This window comes from Anabrus simplex, chromosome 7 (genome assembly GCF_040414725.1).
Source record: "Anabrus simplex isolate iqAnaSimp1 chromosome 7, ASM4041472v1, whole genome shotgun sequence".
NCBI classification, from domain to species: Eukaryota; Metazoa; Arthropoda; class Insecta; order Orthoptera; family Tettigoniidae; genus Anabrus; species Anabrus simplex.
Genome location: NC_090271.1, coordinates 224,446,863 through 224,462,451, shown reverse-complemented (window position 1 = coordinate 224,462,451; position 15,589 = coordinate 224,446,863).

Sequence of the window (15,589 nt, the reverse complement as noted above, 5' to 3'; positions counted from 1 at the left end):
AGGAAGCGAATTCCAAGACCTAGACACAGAGATTATGAAGGAACGGTTGTACACAGCAGTGCGGTTTACAGGTATGGCAAGAGAGGAGCCAGATCTTGTATTGTGTTCATGATAGGACGACAGGTAAGAAAAAGATGAAGACAGATAGTCGGGAGTATTAGTGGAAAGAACTTTGCGCAGAAGTGATAGCATGTGAAGTTCACGGCGCTGGTGCACTCGAAGCCACGACAGCTCCTTATAATGTGATATATGAGCATCATATCACAGATTAAAGATATATCTTATGGAGCTGTTCAGGCTCCAGTTCAGTTTCTTGTTACTGTCCCAGGTTATTCCAGTCAACACAGTGTCACAGTAGTCAAATATAGGTAGTATAAGAGAGCGAATTATTTGTACTTTAAGTCGAACAGAGAATATATTACCGAACCGTTTCAGGGGATATAAGCATTTATGTACTTTATTGCATGTGCTGTTGAGTCCAGTTTAGAGTCTCAGTCATGATAATTCCTAAGTTTGTCACTGAAGTAGAGTAGGGTATGATTTTATTGTTTAAAATTATTGGGGGGATGTTCTGTTGCTTGAGGGAATAAAGGTTTTTACTGGTACCGATAATAATAACTTGAGTCTTATTTGGATTCATTAATAAACTGTTTTTATTTGCATCGTCACTAAGATGTTGAAGGTCAGAATTTATTTTAGTAATTGCAGTATCAATATCACTCGGTTTTGAATGATAGTAAATCTCTATATCATCCGCGTACACTTGCAATTTGCAGAATTTAAGAGCTTTTGATATATCATTAATTTGGATGATAAATAGCAGTGGTCCGAGAACCGATCCCTGAGGGACGCCGAGGGTCTTCCTTTGCCATCCTGAACTCAAATGTCCAACTGTTACACATTGCCGGCGATTTTCAAGATAAGATAAAAAGAAGTGATACACTATTAAAATTTAACTCTCGAAGTTTCTGCAGTAGTAACTGAGGATTAACAGTGTCGAAGGCACTACTGAGATCTAATAATGTCAATACAGTCACGTCCCGTTGGTGCATTGCACGTCTAATATCATCTGTCACTCGTAGTAAAGCTGTCGCAGTGCTATGTCCTTTCCTGAAGCCGGATTGAAAGGGATTAAAGAGGGAATGCTTGGTAAGGTATTCAGTAACTTGTGTATGAACTAGACGTTCAAGCACCTTGGATAAGGGTGGTAGAATGGATACTGGACGATAATCTGAAGGAGAATCCAATTTGGAGCTCTTCGGGATGGGTCTTTCTAAACATCTGGGAAAACTCCGTTTGTCAGGCAGTAGTTAAATATATGAGTTAGTATTGGCAGAACAGCTCCCAAGATATCCTTAATAAGCGATATAGGAATGTCATCATTACCTGTGGCATTAGATGTTATAGCGTATATCACACGTTTAACTTCACTCGAGCTGACATTTCTAAAAGAGAATTGCTCATACACAGACTGCTCTTGTAACAAGGGTGGTGAATTTTCTGGGAAGGAGGTAGAAGCTATTCTTGGCCGTGCGAAATGATCATTTAAAACATCTAGCGATATGCTTGGCACATGCTGCTCTACGGCTTTGCCTATACCTAACGTGCGTAATTTATTCCATTTTTGTCTCGGGCTGTTATTGTTCATCAGTTCCTGAAAGTATTTATATTTAGCATTCCTAATTAACTGCTTGGTTCTGTTTCTCAGAATCTTGTATCGCTGGAAATCATCTGTGTCATGCGTCTGTCTGTATTGTCTGTACAGTTTGTCACGACTGGCCATAGCAGATCTTATCTCGGCCGTTAGCCAAGCGGAAGAATGGCGGGTGATTCTTACCTGTTTCTTTGGTGCGTGCTTGTCAAATATTTCCAGTACCAGTGAATTGAATTTGTTTACTTTAGAGTTAATGTTCTGAAAATTACGTATACTATCCCAAGGCAAGTTATATGCATCGTAGCGTAGTTTATTCCGGTCCATATGTTGTAAGTTCCGTATTGTAATGTAGCGTGGTTTGTACTTAGGTATTCGAGTAGAATAACACACGTACAATAGGTCATGTGAAGAGATGCCAGGAGCAGGGATTTGTCCGTGCTTAATTACTTTTTGAGGTTGATTTGTCACAAGAAGATCAATTAAGGTATGACTTGTGCGGTCAACATGATTAGTAGCGTTGAGGGGTGATAAATAAATTCAGTAGATTGTTCGCGTCACTAGTCTGCTTCAAAAGGTCAGTGTTAAAGTCGCCCATGATTATAATGTCATCGTATGCCGAGATAAGATTTGCTAATGCCTCTTCAAAATCATCAGTCTGTCTTACAGTATTTAAAGTTTTTAACTTAAATTAATTTTTTATATCGTAGTTAGACCCATTCAAGTCCACACCTTCTTTCACCTCACTCTGTTCCACGGAAACTCCGGTAATGATGATGATTATGATGATGATGATGATGATGATGATGATGATGATAATAATAATAATAATAATAAGGGAAAGTCTTCCAAGACCAACTGGATCACCTCAGTAAAATCAGACCTAGAGGAAGTACAGATACCATTCCAGACCATAGAGAACCAATTTCAGAACCGACAGGCCAAACTAAAGGGTGTCTTCCCATTGCCCTTACGAGCAAAAGGGGTACAGGGTCCACCAGACCTAAGTGGACGGATGGAAGGAACCAGGCACACGGCCAGAAAATGAAAGCGAACTGGGCCAAGAAAAATCAGAAGACCTTAGCTAAGAGTTAAGGAGAGCCCCGTGGACCCTAGTAGGCCAAAATATACAAAAAACATGGATTTGGATATTAAAACTACAAAACAAAATATTATAAGCTACATATTAACCATATTATTAACTACAAGTAAAGAGGAGTATCAAGTAAGAAAAGGAGAAATGTTGGGGATAGTTTATTGTTGATTGAGTCATCAGTCCATAGACTGTTTTGATGCAGCTCTCCATGCCACACTATCCTGTGCTAACCTTTTCATTTCTACGTAACTACTGCATCCTACATCTGCTCTAATCCGCTTGTCATATTCACACTTTGGTCTACCCATAATGTTCTTACCACCTACACTTCCTTCAAAAACCAACAGAACAAGTCCTGGGTGTCATAAGATGTGTCCTATCATTCTATCTCATCTCCTCGCCAAATTTAGCCAAATCGATCTCCTCTCGCCAATTCGATTCAGTATCTCTCCATTTGCGATTCGATCTATCCATCTCACCTTCAGCATTCTTCTGTAACACCACATTTCAAAAGCTTCTATTCTCTTTTTTCTGAGCTAGTTATCGTCCATGTTTCACTTCCATACATGCCACGCTCCACACGAAAGTTTTCAAAAACATCTTTCTAATTCCTATATCAATGTTTGAAGTGAGCAAATTTCTTTTCTTAAGAAAGCTCTTCCTTGCTTGTGCTAATCTGCATTTTATGTGCTCCTTATTTCTGCCATCGTTAGTTATTTTACTACCCAAGTAACAATATTCATCTACTTCCTTTAAGACTTCATTTCCTAATTTAATATTTCCTGCATCACCTGCCTTCGTTCGACTGCACTTCATTACTTTTGTTTTGGGCTTATATATTTTCATCTCGTACTCCTTACCCAAGACGTCGTCCATACCATTCACCAGCTTCTCGAGATCTTCTGCAGTCTCAGATAAAATAACAATATCATCGGCAAATCTCAAGGTTTTGATTTCCTCTCGTTGGATTGTGATTCCCTTTTCAAATCCCTCTTTTATTTCCTTTACTGTCTGTTCTATGAAAACATTGAAAAGGAGGGGGACAAACTGCAGCCTTGCCTCACTACTTTCTGGATTGCTGCTTCTTTTTCAAAGCCCTCGATTCTTATCACTGCAGAGTGATTTTTATACAGATTGTAGATAATTCTTCGTTCTCAGTATCTGATCCCAATCACCTTCAGAATCTTAAATAGCTTGGTCCAATCAACATTATCGAATTCCTGTTCTAGATCTATGAATGCCATGCACGTGGGCTTGTCCTTCTTGATTCGATCCTCTAAGATCAGACGTAAAGTCAGGATTGCTTCACGTGTTCCTACATTTCTTCTGAAGCCAAATTGATCTTCTCCCAACTCAGCTTCAAATTGTTTTTCCATTCTTCTGTAAACAATACGTGTTTAAATGTTGCAGGCATGAGATACTAAACTAATGGTGGATAGTTTTCACACCTGTCTGTACCGGCTTTCTTGGGAATGGGTATAACAACATTCTGCCGAAAATCGGATGAGACTTCTCCTGTCTCATACATCTTACACACTAAATGGAATAACCTTGCTATGCTGGTTTCTCCTAAGGCAGTCAGTAAGTCAGAGGAAATGTCATCAATTCCAGGTGCCTTGTTCCTATTTAGGTCTCTCTCACAGCTCTGTCAAACTCTGGCCTCAAAATTGGGTCTCCCATTTCATCAGCATCAACAGCCTCTTCTTGTTCCAGAACAAAATTATCTACATCTTCACTTTGATACAACTGTTGGATATGTTCCTGCCATCTTTCTGCTTTGTCTTCTTTCTCTACAATTGGCTTTCCATCTGAGCTCTTAATATTCATACACCTAGATTTCCTTTCTCCAAAAGTTTCCTTGATTTTCCTGTATGCAGCATCTACCTTTCCTAGGACCATACAACCTTCGACATCCTTGCACTTCGCCTTCAGCCTGTCTTCCTTAGCTACCTTGCACTTTCTATCAACTTCATTCTTTAATTGCCTGTATTCCTTTCGGCCCTCTTCATTTCTAGCATTCTTGAGTTTTCGTCGTTCATCAATCAGGTCTAGTATCTCCTGAGTTATCCACTGATTCTTAGTTGATGTTTTCTTCCTTCCTAACAGTTCTTCAACAGCCCTGCTGATTTCATTTTTCACGACTATCCGCTCTTCCTCTATTGTGTTTCCTTCAGCCTTTTCATTTAGTCCTTTTGCAAGATGTTCCTCGAAACAATCACTCACACTTTTTTCTTTCAACTTGTCTAGATCCCATCTTTTTTAATTCTTTCCTTTCTTCAATTTCTTTAGCTTCAGATGGCATTTCATGACCAACAAGTTGTGGTCAGAGTCCACGTCTGCTCCTGGAAAAGTTTTGCAATCCAACACCTGATTTCTGAATCTCTGCTTAATCCTAATAAAGTCTATTTGATACCTTCCAGTGTCTCCAGGTCTTGTTCACGTAATAAAGCCGTCGTTTGTGGTGTTTGAACCAAGTATTGGCAAGGACTAAATTATGATCAGTGCAGAATTCAATCAGCCGACTTCCTCTTTCGTTCCTTTGTCTCAATCCGAATTCTCCTGCTGTATTACCTTCTCCTCCTTGGCCTACCACTTCATTCCAGTCTCCCATCACAATTAGATTCTCGTCACCTTGTACATATTGTATTAAATCTTCTATCTCTTCATATGTTCTTTCGATTTCCTCATCATCCGCTGAGCTAGTAGGCACATAGTCCTGCACTATTGTGGTGGGCATTGGTTTGTTGTCTATCTTGACGACAATAATTCTTTCACTATGCTGATCATAGTAGCTTACCCGCTGCCCTATTTTCTTATTCATTATTAAACCAACTCCTGCATTTCCTCTGTTTGATTTTGTGTTGATAATTCGGTAGTTGCCTGACCAGAAATCCTGCTCTTCCTGCCAACGTACTTCACTTATACCAACTACATCTAACTTTAGTCTATCCATCTCCCTTTTCAGATGCTCTAATCTACCACAACGATTCAAACTTCTAACATTCCACGCTCCGGCTCGCAGAATGTCAGTATCCACCTTCCTGATGATCGCCCCCCCGGAGATCCGATTCGGGGACTAGTTTACCTCCGGAATATTTTACCCGGGAGGAAGCCATCATCAGTACATCATTCGTACAGAGAGAGCTGCATGTCCTCGGGAGGTAGGTACGGCTGTGGTTTCCCGTTGCTTTCAGCCGTGTAGCAGTATCAACACAGCTAAGCCATGTTGAGTATTATTACAAGGCCATATCAGTCAATCTTCCAGACTGCCGCCTTTGCAACTTCCGAAAGGCTGCTTCCCCCCTTCGATGAACCGTTTCTTAGTCTGGTCTCTCAACAGATACCCATCCGATATGGTTGCACCTTGGGCTCGGCTATCTGCTTCATTGGGACACGCAAGCCTCGCCACCGCGGCAAGGTCACATGGTTCGCAGGGGTGGGGGGGAGAGTTTACGAACAAAATTGAGCAAGGTATTCGAGGAAATCAGAAACTATTATACAGAGTAATAAAATCGAAAAGAATAAATCAAGAAAAAATCAAGGCATTAGAGGGAGAAGATGGATCCATAGTACATGACGAAAAGGGTCTTCAGAAGGTGATGGCAAAGTATTTTGAAAAACTTTATAATGGGGATTACTGTTCGGAGGAAGAAGATAAGATAATGGAAATGATAGATGGAGAAAAAGAAGAGAACCTGATAACATGGTTGGAACTTGAAAGGGCAGTGAAAGCAATGACCAAAGGTAAAGCAAGTGGAAAAGACGAATTCAATGCTGATATGATTAATGCAGCAGGAGGCCGTGAACTACTGTGGCTATACCAAGCCCTCAATGCCATATGGAAAGATGAAAGAATACCTGAAGATTGGCAACAAGGAAGCATTGTGCCATTGTTCAAGAAAGGAAATAGGAAGGAATGTGAAAATTATAGAGGTATAAACCTATTACGCCAGTCTAGTCTAAGCAAGCGACAGATGCAGACGTGTGGAGTGGCGAGTGCGGAGAGTCATGGTGGGAGTGGAGTAGTACCGGGCGGCCATCGGGAGTTGGCACGGCAGAGGAGGTGGAAGAAGACTACGAAATGGACGACAGGCAAGGATGTGAAGGGGAAGATGGGCAAGGTGCTATTGGTGTCGACGGTGATAACGGTGCTACTGGTGATCGGGGGGATGAAATTGAACCCCGGCCCGAACGGCAGTGGAAATATGAAGACATGGAGAATATTCGGGAGGTGGTGAAAGAAGTGGTAAAAAACTCTGCCCTTTTGAGAAGTTAATGGAGATGATGCAAGCTCAGATCAAGGATCACGGTGATCTGAGAGAATGGATTAAAAAGAATAAGGTAGAGGTTGAGACAAAGGTAGGAAGTAATGAGAAAGAAATTCAGGCGTTAAGAGAAAAGGTAAAAAATCTGGAAAAGGAGGTGTTTAAATTGAAAATGGAGACAGAAGTCAACATCCAGGAAAGGATGAAGAAATACGAGGTGCAGGAATAAGGGATAAAGAAGAAACTAGGTATTATATACAAAGTGGTGGACGTTATCCAAAATAAAATGAAAATTAATTTTAGCGAAGTGGACATAGATGACGTTGAAAGGGTAGGTGATGTGAAGGGGCACAGACCAACAAAAGTCAAGTTGTAATCTACCCTAATGACGGACATAGCAATAAGGAACGCGAGCAACCTACAAGGGAAAAAATCTGAGTCAAGAGAGACATGGGAAGAGAAGGGAGCGAGAATTTGGGAATCTGGACGGTAGCAGAATTGAAAGTTATGGAAGAGAAGCTCAACAAGGAAGAGGATCTGGGTTCAAGGCAAGATGGAATACAGGTTGCAGATCAAGAGGAGCAAGTTGACGAGGTAAGGACTGAATCCAATGAAGGGACAAGTGTTCAGTTCAGTGTAGGGCTGAATACAAGGATTCAGGCGGTGGGGATGGAGAGTGATGCTCAAGAAAAATTAAACACAGAGTTCAGAGGACATGAGCATAATACTGGAGGTGATGGGTTGTGGGATGATAAGAAGGGGAAAGACACTATGATGAAACGGAGAAGTAGGAGTTTAAAAGTTCTGTGGGGTAAGAAAAATTAAAGTATTGAGTAAAAAGATAGGAAAGAACGTCATAAAATATCAAAATATGAAGGAATGGAGTTAGGGGGAGAGTGACTGTAACGAGAAGTAAAAATAAAGAAGGAAATGGAGAAGGTAATAATAATGTTATTTGTTTTACGTCCAACTAACTACTCTTTTACGGTTTTCGGAGACGCCGAAGTGCCGGAATTTTGTCCCGCAGTTCTTTTACGTGCCAGTAAATCTACCGACACGAGGCTGAGGTATTTGAGCACCTTCAAATACCATCGGACTGAGCCAGGATCGAACCTGAAAGTTGGGATCAGAAGGCCAGCGGCTCAACCGTCTTAGCCACTCAGCCCGGCTATATGGATAAGGAAGAGAGGGCAAGTTATAACTAGATTGGAAGAAAAGCTTTGTAAATAATAAAGGCTTATTAAGTAAAATAGGGAATAGAGAGGTGATAAATGTGTTGGAAAGTTTTTACATTGTGGCACTCTTGGAGACTTGGTTAGAAATAGGAAAAGAGATAACTTGGGGGGGGGGGTTACAGTCAATTTCAAGTCAAAAAATAAACTGTGTATTAAGGGGCGAACGCCCAGAGGAATAGTGGTATTAATTAAAGAAGAGATCAGTGATTTAGTAGAGGATATTGAGAACTATTTAGATGACGTGATTTGGTCAAGGTTTAAAATGGGGAAGGAGAAGGGAAGAGAAAAAGGTATGTGTGGCTTGTGTTTACTCTAACCCCAAGGGATCTCCATATGCTAATGATAAGTTTTTGAGGAGTTATTAGAAACCAGTATTATTAGTGGGAAGTTTGAAGACGGAATATTATTACTTGGGGATTGGAATGCCAGAATAGGTGAACAATGTCCAATGTTTAGCAAAGAAGCTGAGGCGGACTTAAGGGTAGAACGAAGAAGTAAAAATAAGGAAAGAAACAGCTCTAGTGGAAAGCTCCTGGAATTTTTAAGGCAGAAAAATTCTATATTTTAAATGGCTTTTGGTAAGGTAAACAGACATATAGTACAGTACAGGGGGAAGTGTTATTGACTTAGTAATGTGTTCAGAAGATATGTTAGGGAAAATCAAAGGGATAGAGATTGAAGATTGGGTGGAATCGCACCATGCATCGGTAGGGGTGAGAATAGAAGGAAGTGTAGGGGAAGAAAGGGAGGGAGATAAAAACAGGATTTTAAAGAAGGGCAAAAGCTACATTAAATATAAATGGACGGAGAACACAAAACGAGAACTAGACGACCTTATAGAAAAGGAGCTGCAGTTAATCGGATGTGGAAGGGAAGTAGCTTTGAGAGAAAATAATATCGATAGAGCATTGGACCTAATTGAATACCCAGTAAAGAGGGTTACACGGATAGCGCAAGAGAAGAGAAGACCGTGTTATATAATGCAAAATATATTGTTTCCTTATAGAGCTTTGGGAAAAACTATATTAATGTCCTTTCATTTGGAGGTAAGATGTATAGTGTATTGCGTTTGCTTTTCGAACTCTTGAACAATCCACGTACAGTTGACAATGGCAAAAGCACTTTTTTCAGATGGAGTCCTACAACTTTAAGCGATTTTCCTATGTCAAAATTTGAGATCTCTGTGTCGTAGATTTTACTGGGCTTCGCACACATGCACACACACTTCCGAATATTACGGGCTGATGGCTCCTCGTGTCGCGGATCGAAAATGGTTTCCTACTCAATGGACTTAACAGTCCGAGGAATACTACTTCGCCCGCGGCATGCTCAGTCATGATGGTGGCTTCAATAATATTCGTCATCAGTTTCAGAGCCGTGTTCATTGCAGAGGGAAGGATTCATATTCCTGAGAAGGATAATCAGTGCCACTAGCGTCCACCCCAAGATGTTCGAGGGTACTCCAGATGACTCCAAATTGTTCAAAATCTGTGTCGTGTAGCTGACAGCGTCATCTGTTGACATGCCGTGTCGATAGACTTTTCAATTTATGGAAAACCGGATAATTCTTGTGGGTGTTGCTTGTTGATGACGTTGACAGCTTCATGTCTTGGTGCAAGAATTGCTCTTAGACACAGCTATGTGTCTTAGGTGAAAACCTGTGCCCACCCATGACAAACATTTCACATCTTTGCCGTAGGTTTGGCTGGGCGTTGCTCACATGAACACAGACAGACAGACAGACAGACAGACAGACAGACAGACAGACATACATCATGGACTGAAGGAAAATGGCTTCCTATTCCACGGACTTCAAATGGCATCTTGACTGATTGTTTATTATTATCGTCTATCTTGTGTCATATATGTTTTCTCTAAATGTATACGTGTCCAATCCTTGTCGCCTTTCTCTTCGGGGTTTGGATATGAAATGAAATGAATTACATGATATAGTAAGAATGAAGAGAATGAAACCCGGCGCCGGCACATAGCACACTCCTCTCGAATAGCCCAAGACTTTACGTCCCGATCCGACGGACGAATCACCATCAACAGCGTCATATGCCCCACACCATATAACAAAAACGGTTTCCTACCCCCTGGACGTAAAATGGCTCCTTGAATATTGTGTTCTCTACCTATATTATGTACGTTGCCTATCGACAGGGATTATATGCATTTAATCTTGGAGACAGCACGTTGGATTGTCATATCCCAATACACGTTTTCCGACGGTTTTTCATTCATAACTTACCAACGAAAGGGAAAAAAAAAATTCCGGCTTCGAGGTGCATCCGGACCCCCTTCTATCTACCTATGTTCAAAATTTCAGATCTCTGCGTACTGTAGATTTTGCTGGGCATCGCGCACAGACGAACAGACAGATGCACAGACAAACACTTTCTTTTATTATTATAGATTAATGAAAAATGGGCAGTGCCGATAGTATACAAACTAGAGATCCCTTGATTTATATTCTCAGACGATGTCATTCTAATGGCTTTAACAGGAGGGGGATTACAAAGAAGTTTGAAGGAGTTGTCAGTGTTTGCTAGAAAATGGACACTAAAAATTAAGAGTAATACATCAAAGGTGCTAATTATACATAAGAATAAGATGAGAATAAATGAAGGGAAATGAATGATATAGGGAGAGAGCATAGAAGGAGTAGATAAGTTAGAATATCTAGGAGTGCTGTTAAATAGAAGAGGGGATGGGAAGATCATATTAAGAGAGCAAAGTGGAAAGGGTTGAGCACTATCTATAGTTAAAATCTTAGAGACAAAATTCCCGGGGATAAATTAAGATATTGAGATTAGTGTTAAAGACGTTAGTACTAAGCAGAGTATTATATGGGGCAGAAGTATGGGGACTAGAAAAAAGGGATATCTTAAATTATATACAAATTTAGTAAGATAATTATGAGATTACCGCAGTGTACAGCGAATGTGAGGGCGTTATTAATATGCGGAGAGTATATAGAAGTAGAATGCGTCTGAACGGTATTGAACTACTGCATGCAACTGAAACGAGGGGAATGTGGCTTAGTGCTACAAGAAGCTTACAAACAGTGAGTGAAAGGTATGTACGCCGAGAGTTGGTTATCTAAAATTAAAACCTATTTCGAGAGTGTTGGAATGGTCTGAGATATGAAAGGGAAAAATGAAGTAGTAGCCAGAGAGCTCTGATAGCAAGAATTAAGGATACACAAATGCAAAGACTGATAGAAGAACACAGGAATAGATCTTTGCTTAGTTTATTTTATAAGATGTTTTAAGTCTCCAAGAAAAATATATGATATGGGGATAGAAAGCTGAAAGGGGGTTCATATGGTGGCTCTTGGGCTTATATAAAAACAAGGGATGGATTAGGAGGAAAGAAAACTCACAATGTATTTTGTGTGGGAACAAGACAGATGACCTACATTTAGTAGGTGATTGCAATGAAACAGGGAAGTTAAAGAGAAAGGTCCTAAGTGCTAAGCAGCAATAAATGTGCAGACAAAGTGATGAACAAAATATTCTGGCATGTGTTTCAAAATAGTGGAACAACAAGGGGAACTTGAACAAGTTCTTAAGTGCAGTAAAAAATTATGTTCAAGAAAAGTCAAAGAAAGGGTCTCATAGCCTAGTGGTTGGGCTTATGACAATGTGTTGATTGGCATGCTTTGAAGGTGCAAGAAGTGATTATCTAAGTGTTCAGGCAGTTCAGAATTTAAACAGCAAGGTTGACAGTTTAAGGACATCACAAAAAAGGACAGTGTGCTCAGCAGAATGTAATGTTTACATAGAGTCAGCCTGTAGTGGTACATCGTAATATGAGACAAGCTGACTCATTCAGATAAGATGTGGTTCAACACCCCTAGGTGTGTGCTTAAAACTATTAATGAGGTTGCCTTATTTTCCTTTACTTTTGTTATGTAACCTAAAGTGACAGGTTTCGTAATAGTTTCTTTACTTTGGATCATTTGTCAAGTTGCCGATTGCCGTAATTTAATAGCTTCATTTATTTTGTGCTGAGGACCAAGTTTTCGGTTCCTCTTTTTATGTCGTGATAGTATTATATTCTTAACCTGGTTTTGATTTGTTCATTTCATATAATTCAGAGTCTAAAATGGGAGGATAATGGAAGTAATTAAATCAACCGTGAAATTAATAACAACCTAAGTAAAGATACAACATTATCATCAAGTCAGAGAGCTTTTATGGGATGACAAAGTACCCAAGAGAACAAAATTAACATTATATAAGCAGTATTTCATACCAATTGTAACATACGGACTAGAAATGCTGGTAACTCATAAGAGACAAGATAGTAAAATCCAAGCACTAGATATGAAATTTTTAAGAACATCGGTTATAAAGACAAGAGATATAATCCAAAATATTAAAATCAGAGAAGATATAAATATAGAATCATTAGTACAGAACATACAGAAAGCAGGATTGAGATGGTTCGGACGTGTAAAAAGAGTGGGAAAGGAACGGGTAGCAAGAAGGGAATTCACAATTTAAATAGGTCTTGTCACAATTCACTGGTGAAGCCAAGGGAGGGATGGCTGGCCTCCTCGAAAATATTTCCTGAAACTAGAGCAAGTATTAGCCGTTGTTTTACGTGCAGTACGAACAACTTAAAACCTCACGCCGAAATGTTAAATTAACGTATCAACAAAGAATATACTAGCAAGGCTCAATAGGGCCATACACATTTCTCCATATTTGTACTGCTTGAATGAAAGGAAAACACTTAAGATTGTAATATGCGGGGATATTTCCCTGTAGAAGCCTCAGTATTGGGAATGTAACCGTGTGTTGACAAATGTCAAGAGATGACGGAAAAGGGCAATTAGCAATGGATTACTCAGTAGGGGGCCGGAACGTGACCACCGAGATAACGGGGGCCACGGCCAGAAACAATTGCAAACTTACAACATCGAGTCAGCTTTTGCACATCGGTTCCAGGAAAAAACAATGCCCTAGCGATCGTGGGGTTGTACCTTTAACTCCTCATTATGAATACCCACCTATCATTGTTCCCACATGTTTTTACCGGCGATCATTCTCACTACTTTCATGTCTGTTACTTCTAACTTATGAATAAAACTGAGTCTATATAGCTTTCACTCCTGTAAAGCAAAGATGGTCTGAAAACAGACTGATTTAAAGATATCTTCGTCTGGAAGATGACTTCTTTCTTACAGAATACTGTTGATTGCAACTGCGAACTCACTGCATTAGCTTTGCTGCATTTTGAATTATCTACCTGTTCCATCTTTGTACTCCCAAACTGACATTCAATTCTCTTAGGTTTCTTACCTACTGACATCACTTTAGTCTTGGGAAGGCTAATTTTCATATCATACTCATTGCACCTACTTTCAAGTTCAGGTTTTCAGCACAATCTGCCATTACAACTACGACATCATCATAAGTTAAACTGCTTACTATATTTCCACCTAACTGAATACCTCCCTACCACCTTATACCATTCAGTAGATGATCTATCTGAACTATGAACAACAGAGGTGAAAGATTACAGCCTTGTCTAACCCCCTGTAACTACCTTGAACCACAAACTCATTCTAACAACAATTCTTACCACAGTCCAATTGTCAACAATTTTTTTTGGATTACTGTACTTTTAATCATACGCCCTTAATCCCATAGTCCTCCAGCATGGCAAACATCTCTTCCCTCTGCACTCTGTCATATACCTTCTCTAGATCTAGTAAACAAACATAATTCTTTTGTAGCATTTTTCAGGTACCTGGCAGATACTGAAAATCTGATCCTGACAGCCCCTCCATGGTCTGAAACTACACAGGTTTTCATCCAACTTACTCTCAACCACTTATCACACCCTCCCTTCCGAAATGCCAGTGAACACCTTTCCTATTAGGTCGGTAGATGCAGAGTGGGTCTCAGTTGTCAAGTGGCCATGCCTCTACCGTGACTTTGGGAGATGGGACAGGGCTGGACCTCACCGCTGGCCCCAACCATCGGCTGTCCCGAGAATGGTTTTCCGTTGTTTTTCCATTCTCCTGCACTAAGGCGAATGGCCATGGCCGCCGACCCCCTCACCTTCTCCGTGCATCTCCTTCACCGTAACAAATCTCCTGGCCTGAGAGACGGTGTTACTGTTTAAGAGGCCTGCCTGCCCCTTTAGGGAAGAAATGAAAATGTTTTTAGTAGTAATAGTTCCCTAGTATACTGATCAATGAAATACCTTGATAGTTGTTGCAATCCTTCCTGTTCCCTTGTTTATAGTTAGGTGCAATTACTGCTTTCGTTCATTCAGAAGGTACCTTACTTACATTCCAGGCTAATCTTACTACTCTATGAAGCCATTTCACACCTGCCTTCCCAATTTATTTCACCATTTCCAGTCTAATTTCATCTATTCCTACTGCTTTATGACAATAGAGTTTATTTACCATCCCTTCCACTTCCTCAAGTGTAATTTCACCAGCATCATTTTCCTCCTCCCCACGAGTTCGCTTGTTCACAACGTCAGCAGAAACATTTCCTTTTACGTTGAAAATATTTTCAAAATATTCCTTCCACCTTTACCCAAATCCCTATTCATTTCCTTTTGCCCCCTCCTTTTCTAAGATTCTTTATTACTGTCCAGAAAGGTTTCCCTGCCGCTTGACCTAGCCTTTTCAGGTTATTACCAAAATCATCCCACGATTTTTTTGTGGATTAAACAATTATTTGTTTCACTTCTTTTTTTCCTTCATCTGCATTCAGTTCCCTGTCTGTATCAGTCCTTGTTTGGAGCCATTTCTGATATGCCTCTTTTTACATTTACAAGCTGCTCTCACTTCATAATTCCACCACGATGTTCACTTTTTCCCAGCTTTAAGCACAGTTGTTCCTAGGCATTCCATTGCTAGTTTCTACTACAGCATCCCTGTATGCCACCCATTCTCCTTTTATATCCTGAACCTGCTTACTGTCTATTGTTTGGAACTTTTCATTAAGCATATCCATGTACTTCTGTCCAAGTTCTACCATTATTTGCTTGCGGACAGATTTCATTTACAATATCCTAGGCCTAGGGATACTTAGTTCACTATAGATCAGATAGTGGTCTGTATCATCGAAAAATCCCTTGAATACCCGCACATTCCTAACAGATTTCCTAAATTCAAAGTAGGTTATTATATAGTCTATTATGGATCTGCTGCCCCTACCCTCCCATATGTAGCGGTGAATACAGTAGCCTGATACTTGAAGAGTGTATTCGCAACTGCTAAACCCATACTAGCACAGAAGTCCAGCAAATGCTTCCCATTCCTATTAGCTTCCATATCTTCCCCACATTTAGCTATCATCTACTC